Genomic DNA, 23,660 nt, shown 5'->3' with positions numbered 1-23,660 from the left:
TTTCTATACATAAGCCTCATCCACCAATCCAAACTTAAACAAAACCACTTAGTTCCACATATGTCTATTTATACTCCCGAGATACTTAAGGAATAAATTTGAGTTCTTTGGGGATATTCCCAACATTATGACCATCTTCCTGAACTATGTGGTGTACTCCTATACACTTTTCCCTTGATTCCACTTAAATTAGTGCCATTTGATTCAATGGTCCTCTACATACCTAATCCGGTACAATTTTTACTTTATGAGGGTCTAGAGTCCTCCCACTCAGTCACTAGAGGATCTCCTTCCAAGCCCGTGTAGATTTCCCACTGGTTTAGGACATGGTCATTTAATTTCAACCATAAAAATGAAATATTTTGATCCTCGTCTATATTATGAACACTGAAATACAATTCTAATTTCTATGACCAATTATTTGGCTTTAGAGAGTCAACCCCACCTTAGTACAACTTGATATCAACCTTCACTTCCATTTTGAATAGGGACTCTAAATGGTTCATGGCACTCAAATCAGGTTCATATATCTTGGGTCCTTTCTTAAGACTATTATATATTTCTTCCCAATATTTAGATCTCCCCTTTGATATATCCTATGCGTTAGAACCCCCATCTTTCTGGATACCCCAACCTTATTTCTCTAGAAAACTCTCCTTTATAGGATCATGAGAGTAATTCACATATTCGTCAGCCATGCCTTTGGTTTTATGTCTTTTGGCTTCAACTATTTAGATCTCTAGTAAATATCCACAATATAAGCAAAGAGTCCAATTGTGATACTAATATGATCTATAAAGTATCAAGGATATTCTACTTGATAGTTTGTGGCAATAACTCTGAGAAATTCTACTTGAAAATATGAATTCTACGCTATTAGGTTCTATTTTTCTTTAGATTTCTAAATTTCTAAAATTATTGTTTATTGTGTTGCATGAGAAATGTAATTATGTAGAAATAGAGAAAAATGAAATAAAAAATTACAGACCACGATTCGACACAAGATATAACTTAGGAAACCCTTTTGGAACATATTCTAGTTGTAAGGTGAACCCATTTTGCTCTCTTTCTCTAACTATAAAATGGTTTTGAGTAAAAAGAAATGAGGCCTATATGTTATAGGCTATTATAGTGCAAAAATCCCCTTTGTGTACTCTGTCCCTATCCCTCTTGGCTACTTTGCTTGTCAATGGTGTTAGCATTATGATACAGATTTGGCACTATGACACAAGTGTTGTCCTTGATGGAAACTCACACAGATGATATATCATAGTTCAGGCTCACATAATGAAGAAAGAGAGCTATACACAAGTTCCCCATTGACCAACCCGTGTGTACACGTAGGTTTGCAGACCAAAAGGCATGTATATCATACACACGCACTTTCACGGAAGGAAAGGTGCGTACATGTTGGAAAACTTAGTTTTGGTCCGTGGTATTTGGTTTATGGTATTTTGATCTATGGTATTGGTCCAAGGTATCTTGTCCGAAGTGTTGACCCTAGGTATTTGGTCTAAGATATTGATTCTAAGTGGTTTTGGACCATGTTATTGAGTAAGGCCTAAGACTATAAAAGGAGGAGAAGATCATTAGGCAAACTCACTCAATTGAATATCTAATGAAGAACAAGATCTAGAATATAGGTTATTCGGTTATGGTGCACAACTGGATCTGAATCAATGATGAACCTGAGGACATGATGAAGGATAAGTTCTATTGATGGGTCAAGATCTTAAGGCTTGAAGAGAAGTATCTTTTTGTGGTTTTGATCTTTTATCTGAATAACTGGTGCATGTTGTAATATGTAAATATGATGATCTGGGTATAACTGATGTCGGGAATTGTTGTAAAGTTTAAATCATCATTTACAGATCTATATGCAGGTTCACTTTAGTAGAGGCGTGTATACACGTCGATTCTACATATCAAAACAACGTATACATGGGTTCGCCTTGAGAAAACGACATATGTACGCAGGTTTGACACATTGAAGTAGCATATACCTAATAAAATATGATTTAGCTACTTCTATTTGTTGTTGCATTGTTTTCGGTTCTAGCTTGGGTTCTGGTTACTATTACTGTATTCTGGTTATAGCATTTTGAGAAGTGATTGATTGATTCAGTTTTGGTTGGTGCAAGGGAGATTGATTGATGTAGATATATTTGATGTTTGATTGATGTTATTGATCGATCCAATCTGACAATTTATGAAACGTGGTCCCTAGAAGAAAAGAGAAGGTTGCAGCCTTCTATAGGTAAAAGCCTACATACTGGTATAAGACTGCACCAGTACAAAAATTGAAAAGAAGTTTCTTATTAAAAGAAGATAGAGATGATTGCAGCAAGTGGTATTTACCCACATTTTGTTTCCACCTTCTATCTTGTGTTCATGTGTGTGATTGTCTATTCTATTTTTACTGCACCTGGTTACTGTTTATATGGTTCTGATGCACAGGTTAAAGATCAACGTATGATGAGTTAACTAAGTTATAAGTTTGAAGGGTATATGCTAGTTACCTTAAAAACAGTTGCCTATGCATGCAAGTTTGATTAACTGAAGTAGCATATATAAATCTGAAATGAAATATTATTGACTTGCTAATACTGATTAACCTCCCCCCCCCCTCAGTATTATTTCCAACAATTGGTATCACAGCAGGTCCTTCAGAAGAAGCTTGATTTATTGAAGGAAGATCTATCATCATGAGTAACTACAAAAGAGAGGGATCCATAGACCACCAATCTTTGATGGGAGCAACTTCATTTATTCTAAGGTAAGAACCACAACCTATCTTCAATCTCTTGGAACAGATGTAAGAGAAATCGTGGAAGGAGGATATACATTTCCATCAGCAATTCCTACAAATACAACAGGTAAAGAGCAATATGAAACCAATGCCAAGGTTGTCAATACATTATTGGGGAGTCTGTCACAATCAGAATCTTTCAAAGTTATGCAGCTCAAAACCGCCAAAGAAATATGGGACAAGATCGTTCTAAGCTATGAAGGAGACAATAAGGTAAAACGTGCAAAACAAAAATCTCTCAGAATTCAATATGAAACTCTCAATATGCACAACGATGAAAGTATAGCTAATTACTTCTTACATATAGATGAAATTGTTAATTGCATGAAGAACTTGGGTTAAGAGATAAAAGAAGTTACTTTAGTTGAAAAAGCTTTAAGATCCTTGTCTACTAAGTTTGAATCAAAAGTTTTTACCATAGAAGAAAAGTAGGATCTTCAGAGTATCACTATGACACAGCTGCACAGAATCTTAATTGCTTTCAAAATGAGAAAAGGAGGTCCATCAAACATGAGAGAAGCCACATTCAAAGCTTCATGAAGAGAATAACTCAATGAATTAGGACATATTTCAGAAGAAGAGGAAGAAGCAAACTTTGTCAAGAACCTTCAATGGGGTTCTAGAAGATTTAAAGGTAAACTACCTTTCAAATGTTTTGCTTGTGGAAGAGTCGGTCACTATGCTGCCAAATTTCCTCATAAAGATAAGCTTGATAAAGGTAAGGAATCAGAAAAATGGGATAGAAAACAAAGTGTAAGTAAGAAGAGCTACTATACGCATGAAGATAGCGATGGTTTATCAAATAGTGATGAAGATAACAATGACTATAGACTTTTGATGGCTTTCGAAGATGATGATTTCTTGGATGCTTTAGATGAAGATAATATTTATGAAGAAATATCTAAACTCAAAATATGTTTAGAAGAAAGAATATGATTATATATACTCTAACATTCAAACTTGCTGAAAAAGAAAAACACAATGAAAAAGTAGAATGTAAAATTGTGGGTATAAGGAAAGACATTGAGAAAACAAAAGCACTCAATTTCAGATTTGCTAAAGGATCAGAAGCTTTAGATGAAATTATCAAAGTGTAGCATTCTCCTATGATAAAGACAGGTCTTGGATATAATGAAGAAGCATCTCAAGCATAGAAGCCATCAACCTCCACTAAAAGTTATCTTGATGCAGCAAAGAGCAGTGAACAGTTTGACAATCGTCAATGAAGGCATAAAGCAGTTCACCAAGTAAATCGGGTCCAATCTACTTCAAGGATGAACAAAATTTACAACCAACCTCAGGTAAATCATACTCAATTTTCTTCAAGAATGAATATTAATGGAAACTACAACCACCAAGTCAGTAGATTCGATAATCACAGGAACTTCTTTAATGGCGAATGTTTTTCATCTCATGACTTTGGACATAACGCTGCTCAATGTGTTGCCTACAAGACCATCATGACTAGAGAAGCACAAAATCAAAGGAATGTGATAGGGATCATGAAAAGTACCTACAATAACTTTCCTCTTCTTAAAAATGAAATAGAATTCTCTATCTGTAACAACTTCGGTCATGAAGATTCTGAATGCATGAGTAAATTTTGGGGAACATCTAAGAAGGAGTAAACTTCATTGAATCCCAAAATATGGAGAAAGAAAGAAACACAAACAGAAAGATGTGGTATAGCCTTATATGCAGAAGGACAAGAAAATTAGTGGTACATTGACAATGGATGCTCGAAACAGGTGACAGGTGATAAAGAAAAACTTCAGTCATACAATGCCTTAGAAAAGGAAAAGAATGTCTCATTTGGAAATGACACTCCTATTGTCATAAAAGGTAAAGGTTCTGTTCTCTTAAAAGAAAAAGTTAAAGCTGGAAATGTTATGTATGTTGATGGTCTAAAGCATAACCTATTGAGTGTCAGTCAAATGTGTGATCAAGGAAATGAAGTAGTATTTCGATCAAATGGATGTGTTGTTCATGAGCTTGATACAGGAGAAACCATGATCAAAGGCATAAGAACTCCAAACAACTTATACATACTCAAGGGAGGACAACAACAATGCTATCTAAGCAAAAATGATGAACACTGGCTATGGCACAGAAGACTGGGGCATCTAAGCTTCCCAAAAATAATGAAAGCATGCAAATTCCAGGCTATTCATGATCTTCCTGATATCAGCATCCCAGAAAATACAATATGCAAATCATGTCAATTTGGTAAGAAAACTAGAGCACATTTCCTTGAGAAGGAAGGATCAGCTAGTAAGCCTCTTGAACTTGTTCATACTGATTTATGTGGTCCATTAAGGAAAAAGTCACCTCGTGGAGAAGAATACTTTATATTGTTCATTGAAAATTTTTATAGAATGTGTTGGATAGGACTTCTAGAGCATAAAGATGAAGCATTTGAAAAGTTCAAATCCTCCAAAGCTTTGGTTGAAAATGAATCAGATCGCAAAATCAAATGCCTCAGATCTGATCGAGGAGGGGAATTTGCCTCAGATGAACTCTTCAACTTTTGTAAAGAACATGGAATAAAAAGAGAATTCTCCACCGCAAGGACTCCTCCGTAAAAAGAAGTGGTAGAAAGTATGAATAGAACTGTTCAACAAATGGCTCATGCCATGCTAGATGAGTCTGGAACTCCTGCAACCTTCTGGGGTGAAGCTGCATTTGCTGTCGTCACTATCCTCAACAAAGCAAATGTTCAGGTAAACAACACTCAAACTCCACATGAACTTTGGTATGGTAGGACTCCTAAAATACTTCAAAGTTTTTGGAAGCAAATGTTACATCAAAAGGACTGATGGAGAACTTGGCAAGTTTGAACCTAGATCAGATGAAGGAATTCTCCTAGGTTACTCTTCCCGAAGTAAAGGATATAAGTGTTATAATAAAAGACTTGGGAAAATTACTGAAAGTATTGATGTCATGGTTGATGAATCCATCTGGTTGCTTAATATATACTTCTTCTTCTATATGGGTAACAGAAAAAGCACTAGTGGTGGTGCATTCTATATGGGTTCCAAATTAGTGTCTTGGTTTAGCAAGAAAAAAAGTTCAATTGCATTAACTACAACTAAAGAAGAATATGTGGTCGCTGAATCTTGTTGCACACAACTCCTTTGGATGATGCAAACATTGCAAGATATTCAGATCACATGTACTCCACCCATCTCCATTCTATGTGATAATACAAGCACAATCAGTATTTCAAAGAATCTAGTCATGCATTCCAAGACCAAGCACATACCCATCAAATATCATTCTCTACATGAACAAGTTCTTGAGCAAAAGGTCAAATTGGAGTATGTTCCCTCCAAAGAACAGGTTTCTGATATATTCACCAAACCACTGCCCAGAGAGACATTTGAATATCTCAGACAGAAGCTGGGAGTAGTTGATGCATCATCTTGCTGTTAAAACTTATCTATTTCAGAGAAAAGTGGTTGTGCGCGAGTTTCATGAAGCGTATCCACGTACATATGTTGGTTTGTGTGGATACAGTTGTGTATATGCTGGTTTGAAGAAAAACAGTGGATGAAAGGTGTCTGGTATGGGTTTGACAGTGATCATCTAGAATAAGTTAAGGGGGAGCATATACTTATAGTAATGCATTGTTGGCATTACCTTAGAAGATCTTGGTACAAATTCATAGTTGCTTTTTATTCAGGTGGAATAGTTTCAAGGGGAGATCATGGTTGCTGGTCTGGATGGTGATTGACAGATGGTGCTCATGATAGTTGCTGATAACTATCATAGTCTTGTTTTAGAACTTTGGTCTCTATGTCATGTATATCTTTTATTGTCAAGGTCATGAAAAGATCTATTTTGTTTCCCCACTATGCATGGGATGGATGATGTAATGTTCTTGTTCTTACATGTATAAAAATTAAGTATATACCCACTTGGTTGGGTGGATGAGTCAAACTTGGTATATCCCCACTTCGTTGGGAGATGGATGTATGTATGAGTCATTAGTTATAGGAAGGTCATATATGATAGAGTCATCTTTTTACAGACCTTGCTTATATTCAGGGGGAGCATGGATAGCACACTTCAACATATTAGAGAATTCAACATGTACTCAGGGGGAGCATAACCCTTTTCCCTTGATGACAAAGGGGGAGAGTGACTTAGGGTTACCATCAAGTCTAAAGGGGGAGATTGTTGGCATTATGATATAGATTTGGCACTATGGGACATGTGTTGTCCTTGATGGAAACTCACACAGATGACAGATCACAGTTCAGGCTCAAAGAATGAAGAAAGAGAGCTATACGCAGGTTCCCCATTGACAAAGCCACATGTACATGTGGGTTCACAGACCAAAAGGCACGTAGAGCATACACACGCACTTTCATGAAAGGAAAGGCATGTACATGTTGGAAAACTTCGTTTTGGTCCGTGGCATTTGGTCCATTTTTATTTTGATCCATGGTATTGGTCCAAGGTATCTTGTCTGAAGTGTTGACCCTAGGTATTTGGTCCAAGGCATTGATTCTAAGTGGTTTTGGACCATGGTATTGAGTAAGGCCTAAGACTATAAAATGAGGAGAAGATCATTAGGCAAAATCACTCATGAATTGAATCTCATGAAGAGCAAGATCTAGAATACAAGTTATTAGGTTATGATGCATAGCTGGATCTAAATCAAGGATGAAGTTGAGCGCTTGATGAAGGATAAGTTCTATTCATGGGTCAAGATCTTCAGGCTTGAAGAGAAGTATCTTTGTGTGGTTTTGATGTTTTATCTGAATAACTAGTGCATGTTGTAATCTATAAATATGATGATCTAGGTATAACTGATGTCTGGAATTGTTGTAAAGTTTAAATCATCATTTATAGATCTGTACGCAGCTTCACTTTAGAAGAAGCACGTATACACGTTGGTTCTGCATATCAAAATAGCGTATACGCAGGTTCACATAGAAAATTGTGTATGTACACAGGTTCGACACATTAAAGTAGTGTATTCCTAATAAAATATGCTTTGTCTACTTCTGTTTGCTGTTATAGTGTTCTGGGTTCTAGCTTGGGTTCTGGTTATTGTTACTGTATTCTGGTTATAGCATTCTGAGAAGTGATTGATTGATTCAGTTTTGGTTGGTGCAAAGGATATTGATTGATGCAGATATATTTGATGTTTGATCGATGTTATTGATGGATCCAGTCTGAAAATTTATGAAACGTGGTCCCTGGAAGAAAAGAGAAGGTTGTAGCCTTTTGTAGGCCAACACCTATGTACTAGTAAACACATCAACTAGTACAAGAGCTAGGGTTGTAGCTCCCTTCTAGGAGAAGCTAGAGAATGAGAGAAGGTTGTAGCTTTTTGTAGGTAGATGCCTGCATACTGGTATAAGACTGCACTAGTAAAAAAATTGTAAAAAGAAGTTTCTTATTAACAGAAGATAGAGACGATTGTAGCAGGTGGTTTTCACCCACATTGCATTTCCACCTAATATCTTGTGTTCATGTTTGTGATTGTATGTTTTGTTTTTACTGCACCTGGTCACTCTTTATATGGTTCTGATGCACAGATTAAAGATCAACATATGATGAGTTAACTAAGTTATAAGTTTGAAGGGTATATGCTAGTTGCCTTAAAATTAGTTGCGTATACACGCAAGTTTGATTAACTGAAGTACTGTATATAAATCTGAAATGAAATATTAAAGACCTGCTAATACTGATTAACCCCCCCCCCCCCCCCCCCCCCCTCTTAGTATTATCTCCAACATATGGAATAAATGCACTTAAAAAGGATTATACCCCTTTTCCTCCTAGTGGCCTATTTATAAGAAAACTCGATAGCCTACTAGTGTATATGTTTGACTCCCTCAATTCTTAAGAAGAGCCACAACATGGACTCTTCTAAAGTCTTCTTCATCATGATCACATAGCTATCCCCTTTTCCTTGAGTAATAAGGGCTGAATTGGCATATTTTTGAACTACGATGGACAAAATAGGAAGGCATTAAGCAAATTTTGAGGTCAAAATTGGAACTCAAAAAAAAATGTATTAAAAAAATTAAGTTTAAAGGAATGAATAGGATTCAAGATGATGATATCATTCACAAAGGGAAAATATTTTGGAAGAAAAATAAGAAAAAATACTTTTTTTATTACATTATCAGTTTATCTCCCTATAGGTTTACTAAAATTTTAAGTGTAGATGCTCGTTGGATTCCGAGTTAAATTCCAAGTCCAAAAAGTGCACACTCTGAATACTTTTGAGTAGACCCACACAAAAAAAATTGAATATATATTAAGAAAACATGTTGAACACACTTTTTCCTATATTTTCATTTTTTTATGTTGTTATACTTAGAAGTAAGTAGACCACATACCAACATTGGATGCAAATTTTAATTTCACATCCGGCAAGTGTATACAATTGATATTTGAGTAAACCTATAAGGTGGTAATACAAAAATAGAAGAAAAGTGGTAGCTTCCTTTTTTTCTTTAAAAATTCATAACTATTATTTTATTATTTTTTTAGGAGGCCCATTTTAGACCTCAAAATTCCCCATTTTAGAATTTTGAGTGTCATAACTTCTACATACGAACTTTGATTGATATGATTTTTGCACCATTAGAAATGTTTATGTGTGTATAATAGCAAAAGTTGGTGCAAGGGGAAAGTGGAAAATTTTTACCCTCATGAAATATCATTTGATGCCTAAAAATGCTCCCAAATGGTTTCATACCCCAATTTCCCAAATTGGGTTCTGTCGGTAAAAATGGTCTTGTCGGCGAATGCCTCCACTTTCTTCAACTTTGAAAGAATCGAGATGGATTAAAAAAAATATAATAATCCAATCCATATCACACCTCCCCATTTTGAGAGGATTTTATTCCCTAAAATCTTTTACTGAGTGAGGGGAGTAAATTTTTTCTCTTTCTTTCCTCAGGTATACCATTTAGCCTTAGCTGGAAGTTGTTATTTCCAACCAAGTTGCGAAAGGTCATGCTACCTATATCTCATAGTTCTCGACCTCTTTTTCAAAATTTTATCATTTATTAACTTTACATTAGCATATCGTGCCAAATCCTCTATAAAAGGTAGCATCTTCTCCTCTTCCTCATATAATAATGAAGGCTCTTAGAGTTTCAAATTCTCTACATTAACAACTAAGTAAATACACATGTATAGGGGTAGACTAAGTCTATAGGAGTTATCTCCCACCATTTCTAATATCTCAAAGGGGCCATGTTGTTTATCCTTTATTTTCTTACCACGACCTTGTTGCCTCTAGTTGTTCAAATATAACCATTTTTTGTCTCCCACCCTAAATGACTTCTCCATTTTGTGTTAATCATGCCTAGATTTATATTTCCCTATCACTTTTGTAATGTCTCTTATACTTGTATATATATTTACTTGATATTTAGACAAATTATTCATCCCTCAAAGAATGCCCTGTAATATCCTCCTTTACTCCTCCTTCCTTGTCATATGAAATATCTAAAGGCGAAGGGGGGAATATCCAAAACATGCTTCAAATGGGAACTAACTAGTAGAAGTGTGGATTGCTCTTTTATAAGAGTGTTGTATATATTCCATATTTTTATCCTAGGTATTTGAATTCTTTTGATTGCAACCCCTCAAAAGTGCAACAAATCCCTCTCGACTACTTATGTTTACTCATCTATCTGCGGATGGAATGTTGTAGACCTATTGAAATTAATGTTCATATTTGCCCATAACATAGTCCAAAATTCACTAAGAAATGTTTTTTTCATTTCTAAAATCATGCTCCTTTGTAAACAAAAGTACACCCATACCTATCCAAAGAACAAGTTTAATCCTCGTTCCCAACTTATGTTCTTTTTACAAGGAATTAGAACAAAAATCTTGTTGAACCTGTTAACTACCAAAAACAAGTACTCATGTTCGTTTGTCGTTGTTTGTAAATCTCCCACAAAGTACATGGAAATGTATCCAAGAACAAGTGGGTATAGGTAACAGATGATGTAAACCATTTTTCTTGCTACCAAACTTATTGGTAGAATAAATTATGCATCCTTTTATGAACCTAGCTACCTATTCTTGCATCTTGGGCCAATACACATACCTCTACAAGTTGGACATTATCTTCCTTACACCAAATTTCCCTCAAACCTTCGAGATCTGAGCCTCTCTGATTAACTAAAATCAATCACCTTTAGGAACATATAACATACCCAACCTATAGATTGACCCATCATGTAGATGATATTCAATGGTGTTGTTTCCATCATGCACATGACTCTAACTCTGAAACTACTGAAATACCTCCTTGAATGCCTCATCCTTTGAAGATGCCTCCCTATATGCATCATGGGTGGATGGCTCCATGTCCATAAAAGTTCCAAAATTTCTTATGTTTGATGTGTCTTGCCTTGAAAGCATGTTAGCTAAATTGTTTGTGCTTCCCTCCTAATACTTGATCAATAAATGAAACTATTGTAGAAACCCCATACACAAGTAAGGCGTGGTATGTTGTATCTTAATTTGGTCTTGTAGGTACTGTAGTGGTTGTTGATCTATGTTGATTACTTTATCCTTCACCATCAAATAGTTCCTATACTTATTCATAGCTTCGAGAAAGAAATATAGCTCCTTGTCAGAGGTAGGGTAGTTAAGAAATTCCGCATGAAATAATTTAGAATGGTATCATGTAGGCTTTCCTCCTTGCATCAAGACTACTCCCATAACATACCCACTCACATTTGTATCCACTTTAAAGGGATTTTGCAAGTTTGGTAGTGCCAAAACTAATTCTTAAATGATATTCTTCTTTAGCTCCTCGACCCTTTATCGATCATTCCCCACTAGAAACTATTCCCAATTTTTTTATGGTTTTGAGGGGTTCTCCTATCGGTGAAAATGAGGCTATGAATTTCTTGGGTATTGTGCTACAAAAAAAAATTCATAACATCATAAAAATTAGTAGGAATTGGTCATTTCATGATGGCCTCCAACTTGGCAGGATCCATATTCAACTCTCCTCCACCTATCACATACCGTTGATACACCAAAGAGAGTTGTTCAAATTCACACTTCTTGATATTTTCTATCATTGAATGCTTCTTTAATGTCTCTAAAACCTTCATCAAATGTGAGATGTGTTCATCCAATAGAGCATTACATACCAACATATCATCTAAATAGAGTATACAAAATGAATCTATAAAAGGGTGCAATATATCAATCATTAAACTCGTAAACATAATTGGTGCATTGCATAGACTAAATGTCATTATTATGCACTCATACAAAACTTGCCTATTTTTTGATGTCATATTCTAAGTATCTTCCTCTCTAACTCGAACCTAATGATATCCAAGTTTTGAGTCCATCTTTCTTAAGTATTTGACTTGCTGAAACTAATCCAATAGATTATCTATTCTTGGTAGGGGTTACATACTCTTGAGCATGATTTTATTCAACACCCTGTAATCAATACACATCCACCATGTCCCACCCTTCCTTCCCACATTAATGATGGGTGATCCAAATGGTGGTGTACATGATCAAACGACACCATGTTCTACTAGTTCTTGTAATTTCTTCTCCACCTCACCCTATTCTATAGAGAACTTCATGTACAACTCAATGTTTGGAAATAGGGAGTTTTGAAATAGTCCAATATCGTGTCCCACTTCCTTATTGAATGATAACCCTTTAGGCTCCTGGAATACATCCCTCTATTCTTGTAGTGACTCCTCTAATAGTTGTTTCTATTTCTTAGTACACCCTTCTAGGGATAAGATTACTCTTACTAATTCTTATACAAAGGAATTCTCTATGAAAAACAATAAAAAAAATCTTGCCAGAACTGTTTAGCTTCTTGGCTTGGTTGGAACATACCATGGACAATTTTGACTTACCTTTACACATGTTGATGGTAAATAATTTTCCATCATTGACCAATTGGTACTAGTTGGATCTATGCATTTATATTACATCTCTCATGTACATGTTAGGACTTCAAAACAAAACTCAACATGCATCAATGGTAACTACATATCGTTCTATATCATCATTAAAATCAACATTGATATCAAGTATAATTTTGCACCATTATTTTACCTTTAACTCTACACCCTTATTTACCCACCCCAATGGATATGGGTTTGGATGATCAAAAACTTTGAATCCTATTTTTTTTAATAGCTCTACTACAGTGAGATTCACCCGTGATCCTAAATCACACAAATCATCAACCATTTTCTTCTGGACTAGTATGTTTATGTGGAAGATTTTTGCCATTTCTTCTCTTCATGTTGCTAGAGGCTACAAAAATTCACCTCCTACAATAATTTTCAAATGATATTCTCATTCATAACCAAGCTTCTTTCATTTTGGTTTCTTGAGTGAATGCCCATCAAATTCTTATTCTTATTATATTTCTTTTTTCTCTCTGTGTTAAGCTTTGGATGCAAGGTCCAACGCTTTTCCTTTGTATGACCATTAATATTAAAGTGGTTGCGATGGTTATTATGATCCTTGCAATGGTGTGTTTTGGTTGTCATATTTTTATCTGTCTCTGTTTCCACTTCTTCCTCACCTCCTTAGAAGTGTCTTGATGCTCCTTCTACTTTGATTCACTTGATTTCCATTTCTTTTGGCCTATGTTCTCAAGTTTTTGTCCTTGTGCACAAGCCTTCTCCATTGATTTGGGAATAATCAACATCTCTTGATCAGATAGATGGTTGTGTAGACCCCCAAGATACTTGAAGAGTACATATGGGTTCTTTGGGAAGATACCCAACAATATGTCCATCTTTCCAAACTCTAATTTCAAATCTAGAAATGAAATATTTTTCACCTTCCTTATATGATGAATACTGGAATAAACTATTAATTCCTACAAATATTGACTTATCTTCGTAGCATCGATCCCACCTTGTTACAACTTGATATCGATGACAAATTCAGTTTTGAATAAGGACTACAAATGATTCATGGAACTTGAACGGGGTTAATCTCTTTCGACTACTTTCCTTAGCTGATTCTTTATTTCTTCCCAATATCTTGATATCCCCTCTAATGGGTCCTCTATGCTAAAAAACCCATGTTCTCTAAATAACCCAAGATTATTACTTAGGGATGATGTGAGGAGATTCACATTACATCTTATATATGCAACTTGTGCTTCTAGTTGCAAAAACCTCTCTTATGTAGGATCATGAGAGTTATTCATGGATTCATCAACCATGACTATGGTTTTATGGCTTTTGGATTTTCCAATATATATCCCTACAAAATATCGAAAATATACACAAAGAAACATGATCTGATACCAATATGATCCATAAACTATCGAGGCTATTCCACTAGATAATTCATCACAACATATTTAATTAATTATACTTGAAAATCCAAACTATACATTATTAGGGTTTATTTCTCTATAGATTTTTGGATCTACAAATTTATTATTTATTGTGTTGCATGAAAATTATGACTATATAGAAATAAGAGGACTATCAAATAAAAACTCACAAACCATGATTTGACATAAGATATAACTTGGGAAACCCTTTCAAAATAAAACCCAACTAGAAGGTGAAACCACTTTTCTCTCTTTCTCTATATATAAAATGGTTGTGAGTACAAAGAAGTAAGGCATGTGGCCTATGGGATACTATTTCCCCTTTTCCTACTAGTGGCCCAGTTATAAAACAACGTGATAGCCAACTAGAGATTAGAGTTGACTCCCTCAACTCTTAACCAAAGTTAATACAGAGTCTTCTAGAGTATTTTTCATCATGATAATGTGGCTAGCTTCTTTTTCTTGAGTAATAGGGGCTAACATGGAGTCCTTTCAAATTATGCTAGACAAAATAGAAAGGTCAACTTCCGAGTGGCATAACCTTTACATACAAAGCCTTATTAAGGAAATTCTTACACCATTGGAAAGGTCTATTTGTCTAAAATACAAAAGATCAATTCAATGTTAAAATGAAAAACATTACCCTCCAAAATGTCCTTTGATGGCTCAAAATGCTCCCAGATGTTTTTAGACCCCAATTTGCAAAATCAGATCCTACCGATAAAAATGGTCTTGTGAGCTAATCCCTACAATTTATTTCACTTTGAAAACATCAGCATAGATGAAAAAAATATAAGTATCCAATATATATTATACCTCCCCATTTTGGGAGGCTTTTGGTCCCAAAAATATTCTATTGAATGAGGTGAGGAAATTGTTCCTTCACCTTTTCCCAAGTTTGATTTAGCCTTGCCTAGAAATTATCCTTTCCATCAAATATACCAAAGTTCATGCTACTCATATCTTGTAGTTTTATACATCTTCTATAAAATTATATCTTCTGTGAACTTTCCCTTCGCATTTAGTGCCAAATTATCTATAGAAGTCAAGAATTGCTCCTTTTCCTAATCGAACATGGAAGGATCATAATGTTTCATATTCTCTACATTCACAACTGTGTAAATATGCATGTATCAGGGTAGACAAAGTCTATAGGAATTATGTCACACTTTTATATTATCTCGAAGGGACCATAAAACAAATCCTTTGTTTTGTTGGTAGCACCCTATAGTCTCTCCGTGTTCAATTATAACCATATCATGTCCCCAACTTGATCAACTTCTCTATTTTGTGTTGATCATGTTTTGTTGCATTTTAGTTTTCCACAACCAACCCACGTAGTGAACCGGGGGGGTTAGAGTGGGGCGGAGCCCCCCCTTCGTTGCGTCAATTGCATAGCCGGGGGGTCATAGGGGGGTGGCAAGCCCCCCTGTCCGGGGGGTTTGAGGAGGGCGGGTAGCCCCCCTCAACGGGGTTCGAGGTAGCACCCTAGGAAATTTTTTTTGTACCCTATATTAGGTTGGGCAAACCTACCTATGGTTTTCGGTCCATGGTTTTGGACGCGATGGTCTTCGGTCCATGGTTTTGGAAGTGATGGTTTTCGGTCCATGGTATTGGATGCTTCGGAATGTATAAATATGTATTGTAGCATTGAAAGGAATATAATGAAAAATCAAGCTGGTATTCCCGGATTTGCGATCCAGGGGAAAATCTCTGCGTATATGTGTTTTATGTGTTACGCTCTCACATTGTTTATTTTTTGTGTTCTAGAATTCGTATGTAGGTAATTTCTGTACGGGGTTAAATCCTACATTTGGTATCAGAGTTGTTTTGGCTTCAAGGGGACGCCTTTGTTGCTGAGGGGTTTCGCACGAGCCTGTGGTAGACCTTCTTCAATGGGAGATCTGCGAGATCGATTCTGGTGGTGAAAGAAGATGGTGAGAAGTGGAATGATAGAGATCAAGAAATTTAATGGTAAGAGTTTTGAGTTATGTAAACTCAAGACGGAGGATCTGTTGGTGGATAAAGTTCAGTGGATCATGGTAGATCCGGGTACTAAACCAACGGGAGTGTCTAATGAAGAATGGAAGAAGTTGGATCAGAAGGCAAAGAGCACAATATGATTGTGTGTCTCAGATTCAGTATTCCTGAATGTATTAGGGGAAGCTATGGTGAAGGCTTTGTGGGACAAGTTAGGGACTTTGTACCAATCTAAGTCTCTGGTGAATAAACTGTTCCTGCAAAAAAAGTTGTATAACCTAAGGATGAAAGATGGAGACTTGGTGAGAGAGCATCTGAATGCATTTAATACTGTGGTAAGTCAGTTAGTGTCTATTGATATTAAAATTTAAAATGAAGATGAGTGCTTCAGTTTGTTGTGTTCTCTACTAGATTCGTGGGATAGTCTAGTTATTGCAATAGGTAGTAATGCAACTGCCTTGCAGTTTGATGAAATAGTCTCATCCTTGCTGATGGAGGAGATGAGAAGGAAAAATATGGAGAGGCAGAATGGTGATGCCTTATCTGTACGAGGACGGTATTAGAACAGAAACAAGAATAAGTCATCGAGTGGGAGATCTAATTCTAGAGGGAGATCTAAATCTCCAGTAAAACCTGTAAAGGTGGTGTGCTGGAAATGCGGAAAGGAAGGGCACTACAAAAGGGATTGCAAATCTAAAGCTCTTGATAAAGGAAAGGGATCTGATGATGCTGCTTCTGCAAAGTCGAAAACCACCTCAGATGAAGGTGGGGATGTGTACATGGCTTCTTCAAGTACACATGTAGATCATGAGGCATGGTTGATTGACTCAAGTTCATCCTTTCACTTCACTCCCCATAGAGAGTGGGTCTGCGAGTATAATAAATACGACGGTGGTGATGTCTTCTTAGGGGATGATAGGAAGGCTAGAATCGTTGGTCGCAGAAAATTAAAGTTCAAGTTGCAAGGTGGAAGGGTTAGAACACTTCTAGGTGTTCTGCATATTCCTGCATTGGCCAGAAATCTGATTTCTGTAAGCAAGCTGGATGATGCAGGTGTAAAAATGGTGTTCAAGAAGGATACCTACAAGACGGTTCGGGGAGCACTGGTACTGTTGCGGGGAGTTCGGACTGGAAATCGATACAAGCTGCAAGGTAGCACTGTTGTTGATGGGTGCAGCAGCTCTGTGGTTCCTGAAAGTGGAGCAGAAAATCTAGTGGTCTCTAGAGAGAAGACCATGTTGTGGCATCCAAGGCTTGGACATATTGGAGAGAAGGGCCTTTGAATACTTCATGGTAAAGGTATGGTAGAAGGTATCTGTAATAGCTCTCTGGAATTTGATTTCTATGAAAATTGTGTATATGGGAAGCAAAATCGGATGAGTTTCCCCTCGAGTGGTAATAGGGCGAAACAAATACTAGAACTTGTGCACAATGGTGTGTTTGGACCTGTGAAGGTTCCATCACTGGGTAAGTCTGTGTGCTATGTATCATTTATAGATGAGTTCTGAAGGAATACATAGATATATTTCCTTAAGAAGAAATCTGAAGTCTTTGACATGTTTAAAGAATTTAAGGCTCTGGTGGAAAATCAGATAGAGAAGAAGATAAAGGTGTTGAGGTTAGATAATTGTGCAGAGTTTTGCAGCAAGGTTTGAAGAATTCTATAAGAAGTGTGGTATAGCACGATAGAAGACTACTCCATATACACCTCAGAAAAATGGAGTCGTAGAAAGAATGAACAAGATGTTGATGGAAAGGGCAAGAAGCATGCTCATTGGTGCCGGGTTAGGACAGAAATTCTGGATAGAGGCTGTGGAGATAGCATGTTACCTGGTCAAAAGATCACCTTCATCAGTGTTGGAGGATAAGACTCCACAAGGGGTATGGACTAGTAAGAAATCCTCTCTTTCACATCTGAGGGTATTCAGATGTGATGCATATGTACATGTTCCAAAGGAGAAACAAACCAAGTTAGATAGTAAATCTGAAAAGTGCATCTTTATTGGGTATAAGGATGGTTTAAAGGGTTATAAGCTTTGGAACCCATTAACAATGAATGTTGTGTACAACGAAGATGTGGTGTTCAGAGAGGTGAAAGATGTTATTAAACATGAAGTCCAACCAAAGGAACCTGAGAAGAGAGAGTTTGAGCTAAAGGAGGATGAATTAGACTCTACAACAAAGGAGGAATCAGAAGATGAAGAGCCACAAACTCCAGGTGTAAGAAGATTAGTTCGAGAAAGAAGGTAGTCAGAAAGGTATAGTCCATCTACTTTCTGTTCAAATTTTTCTTTATCTATTACTAATGATGATCCCAGAACTGTGAAGAAAGCAGTAGATTCAGAGGATGGAAAACTATGGAAAGAGGCCATGGTTGATGAAATGGCATATTTGCATAGAAATGAGGCTTGGGATCTGGTGGAGTTGCCCGCTAGAAGGAACCCATTGGCAAAAAATGGGTGTTCAGGAAGAAGACAAATGTGGAAGGAAAGGTGGAGAAATATAAAGCTCGATTAGTAGCAAAAGGTTATTCCTAGGTGCTGGGAATTTATTTTAGTGATATTTTTTCTCCTGTTGCCATGATAACTTCTATTAGGTTACATTTATCTGTTGTTGCTACTTTTGATTTTGAGGTAGAATAGATGGATGTGAAGACAACATTTCTTCATGCCGATCTAGAAGAGGAGATCTACATGAAGCAACCTGAAGGCTTTGCGGTGAAGGGCAAGAAAGAACTGGTATGCAAGTTAAAGAAGTCTCTATATGGGTTAAAGCAGTCACCAAGGATGTGGTATCAGAAATTTGATACATTTATACGAGGACTTGGCTTCACCAGAAGAAAAGCATATCATTGTGTGTATTTTAAATTAATTGGCGACCGTGTTATTTATCTGGTCTTTTGTGTGTATGATATGTTGCTGGTTGGAAATGACAAAGAAATTATCCATGATTTGAAGGCCCAATTGTCGTCCAAATTCGACATGAGAGATCTTGGTGCTGCAAACTATATTTTGGGCATGGAAATTAAAAGAGATTGGGCAAAGAGGAAGCTCTGGTTAAACTAGAGGAAGTATGTCGAGACAATACTGCAAAGGTTTAATATGCAAGATAGTAAACAGGTGAAGGTTCCTATTCATGTAGGTGTAAAGTTATCTACTGAACAGTGTCCCAAGACACAAGAAGAGGAACATGATATGTCCCGTGTTCCATATGAAAGTGGAGTTGGTAGCCTAATGTATGCAATGCTCTGTACTAGACCAGACATTGCACATGCAGTGGGAGTATTGAACAGGTTTATGTCAAAACAAGAGAAGGAGCACTAGACAGTAGTGAAGTGGGTTTTCAGGTATTTGCGTGGCACTAGTGATTATGGTTTGTGCTACCAAGGAAGACCAGGATTGGACAGAGTGTTAGATATTCATGGCTTTGTTGATGCATACTAGGCTGGAGATCTGGATCAGAGAAGATCTACAACTGGGTATGTGTTTAACCTATTTGAAGGTGCAGCCAGTTGGATGAGTAAGAAATAATCTGTAGTGGCATTATCAACTACAAAGGCAGAATACATGGCAGCCACTTATGCAAGCAAGGAAGCAGTTTGGTTGTAGAGATTGTGTTCAAGTATGGGGTTAGTACAGGGAGCTATAAGGATAGACTGTGACGGCCAAAGTGCAATTTTCTTGGTGAAGAACCATGCTTATCATTTAAACACAAAGCACATTGATGTTCAGTATCACTTTGTGAGGGATATGATAGAAGACAAAAAGGTGTTGTTGGTAAAGATGGACACTTTGAAGAATACTGCAGATGCATTAACAAAATCTGTGAGCTCTGAAAATTTGTCTTGGTGTAGAGAAACAATGGGCATTTCAGGGTTAGAAAAATGACTAAGCTCTCCTCTGGCCCCCTGTGGAAATAAAGCAACAAGTGGGATAATGTTGGGTTGTGTTATATTATTTCCATGAATAACCCATGTAGTGAACCATCAGATTAGACGAGGGTGGAGCCCCCCCTTCATTGCATCGATTGCATAACAGGGGGGATCACAATGGGGGTGATAGCCCCCCCATCGGGGGGGGGGTTTGAGGGGGGCGGCTAGCCCCCCTCTACGGGGTCTGGGGTAGTGCCTCGAGAAATTTTTTTTTGGACCCTATATTAGGTTGGGCGGACCTACCTATGGTTTGCAGTCCATGGTTTTGGACGCGATGGTTTTTGGTCCATGGTATTGGATGCTTCAGCATGTATAAATATGTATTGTAACATTGAAAGGAATATAATGAAAAATGAAGCTGGTAGTCCCGGTTTTGGGATCCAAGGGAAAATCTCTGTGTATATGTGTTTTATGTGTTATGCTCTTGCATTGTTTATTTTCTGTGTTTTAGAATTCGTATGCAGGTAATTCATGGATGGGGTTAAAACCTACAGATCATTCCTGGCCTTATAATTTTCCTGTGGCTTGTGTAGTGTCTCTTGTACCTCTGTATGGATCTATCTAATATTCTTAATAAAACTTTTAACCCTCAAGGCATCGCCTAGAATATCCTCCCTTACTCCTTTCCCCCCATATGCAATATCCAACTTTAAAGAGGGGAAATATCCAAAACATGTTTTAGATGTGGAATTACAAGTGTGAGCTACTTTATTATAAGAGTGCTATATATATATATATATATATATATATATATATATATATATATATATATATATATATATATATATATATATATATATATATATATAGATATATATAGATATACACACATCATAGTTATTCCAATTCTTTATATTGTAACCCATGAAAAGTGGCACCAAATTCCTGTGGACTACATCGTTCTTCCCATTTATATATGGGTGGAATGATATAGACCTCTTCAAATTTAAGTCCATCTTCTTCCTAATGTAGTCCAAAATTCATTAAGGAATCTTTTATCCCTATTTGAAACAATACCCTTTGTTATCCCAAAAGGAACCTAGATCTATCAAAAGAACAAGTTAATTGTTTGTTCCAACTGATGGCCTTTATACATGGAATAAAAAATCACCTCTTATTGAACCTTCTCAAATACCATGAATAGGTAGTCATGTCCCTTCCTATTTGTTGGTAAACCTCCCACAATGTCTATGGAAATACTTTCCTAGGGACGAGTGGGTATAGGTAAGTGATTATATACACCATGTTTCTTGTTACTAGGATTTTTAGTACAACAAATCATGTATCACCTTATGAACCTAGCTACTTTTTCTTACATCTTTGGCTAATAAAAATACCTATGAAAGTCAACCATTTTCTTCCCTACACCAAAGGGCTTTACAACCTTGGAGGTGTGAGCATCTTTGATCATCTAAAATTACTCACCATTAGGAAAACATAACTTATCCATCATGTAGATTAATCCATCTTGTAGATGGTATTCAATGGTTTTATGTCCACCATGGACTTGAATCTAACTCTAGAACTAGTGAACCACATCCTTGAAGTCGTCATCCTTCAAATATGCCTCTCTATATTCATCAAGGGTGAATGTCTCCATGTTCATGAGAGTTCCCAAAGTTGTGAAAAATGATGTGGGTGCCTTGAAGGGATGTCAACCAACTTGTTTGTGTTTCCCTACTTATACTTGGTCACTAAATGAAACTGTTGTAGAAACACCATCCCCTTGTAATGCCTAATATGTTTTAGCTTCCTCAAGGCCTTTAGGAAGTGATAAAATTTGAAAGTCCATTCTTAAATTTTTTGAAGGGAATATATTCACTAACCCATTCCATGTTGAAACTTCATATATATCTTTGTACCTATTTGAAAATAAAAAATTAATTACACGCTTTATTAAAAAATGTTTAGTAAAATATTTCCCTTCCAAATATTAATATTGTTAGAAATATCAAACAATCAAAAAATTGTAATTTCAGTAAAATCTAGTAAACTAACACATCTTTATTTCATATAAAATTATCAATGAAATTATAATTTTATATAAATTAACAAAATTCAAAAAGTAACATTGAACCAACTTGCTTCCATTCAATTCACATTTTACAAAGACACTAAAATTTACATCATGGATGAGATGAATCTATTTTCCTAGTGGAATTGGCTTTCGAGTTTCCATTAGTTTCCATACATCATTGATGGAATTCCAGTCTACCTCATTTAGAGAAAGGGGTGCACTAAGATAGATAAACATTAACACATCTAATGCGTCCAAATATATTTCTTTTATCTATCATCACTTTTTATCCTATTTAATTTTGAGATTCTTCTTTCACATATTGTTGTACTAGCTAGAATAATAAGAATAGTTTCTCATAATTGTGTCAGACATGGAAAACTTTTAAACCATTCTAGTTCATTTCCACATAGATCCCACACTCCATCCTTATGTTTTTTTGGGTATGATTTATAAATAGTAAAAAAACTCATCCATCTCAACCAAGCATCTAACATCATCCACAATAGGTGAATCTTCAACACTGATTTGCAGACATAAGTATGTTAACCATATTCTTGTTTGAGCATATCTATCATCTATCTCCTCGTAATAATGGTTAGGACTAAAAACATTTGCAACATTAAATATTGGAAAACCTCTGAACCTCATAATTAGAGAAACAGTCACCTTCATTACAAATCTCTTTCCCAAAAGAATACAATCATATAGTGCCCTTGATGTATGTGTACTGGAAAAAATAACAAACCTCAATGGATATATGTGTATCATACCTACACTATTTGAAAACAAAGGAGTTCCTCTCTTTGCTTTCTTCCAAAAGGTGATATGTACACTATATTAGCTCCAAATATGCCTCTTCAAAATTGCTTATGCAACATGCTAATTGCAATATCTAAAGTAGTTCCAAAAGAAGTAAAATATCCACCTGATCCTCTTGGAAGTTTTGATTAAAATTATTGAGCTTAAAAAGTACATTTTCAAGTAAATGTATGCAAAACTATACTTGAAATATTATTGTCGAGTAATATATTTTGTACTCTCAATCTTTTAGAAAAGTAGGCATGATCTTAACAAGTATTTCGATGACCATTCCTCTATAAAGACACCTAATTTGGTGAATTCTAATACCTTTAACCTAGTGATTTGTAATGTTTCCATTAGTTCCTCTAGTACTCCATGTCTTCTAGTACACTTTCCGAGCCAAGAATAAACTTTATTTGTGAATTTATCAATAAATTGAAACTCTACAAATTGAGATGAAGCATTATTCACTGCTAATGATTTTCGATGAACTATGCAATATATCTAATAAATGAAGAGAATGTCTAAATTATTTGGTTGATAAATATTCAAGTATACCCCTCATGGTAGAAGCCCGAACAGATCCAAATCCAACTAATTTCATTGAGGATAGATCCATATCTGCTAAAAGCATTGTTACTGCATCATACATTAACTGGGTTGTCCTATCCTTAATTTGAAGAAAGAATATGAATCTTTTCATGCATTGGCCTCTTCATTTATTTGAAAAATATGTAATTTAAATAATTGAATGTTTCTTGATAGTTCTCTCTATAATTTCGTC

The sequence above is a fragment of the Pinus tabuliformis genome, chromosome J, assembly GCF_031772625.1.
Source record: "Pinus tabuliformis cultivar Carrire ecotype Pingquan chromosome J, CPIR1, whole genome shotgun sequence".
NCBI lineage: Eukaryota > Viridiplantae > Streptophyta > Pinopsida > Pinales > Pinaceae > Pinus > Pinus tabuliformis.
Note: the sequence above shows the minus strand (reverse complement) of the source record.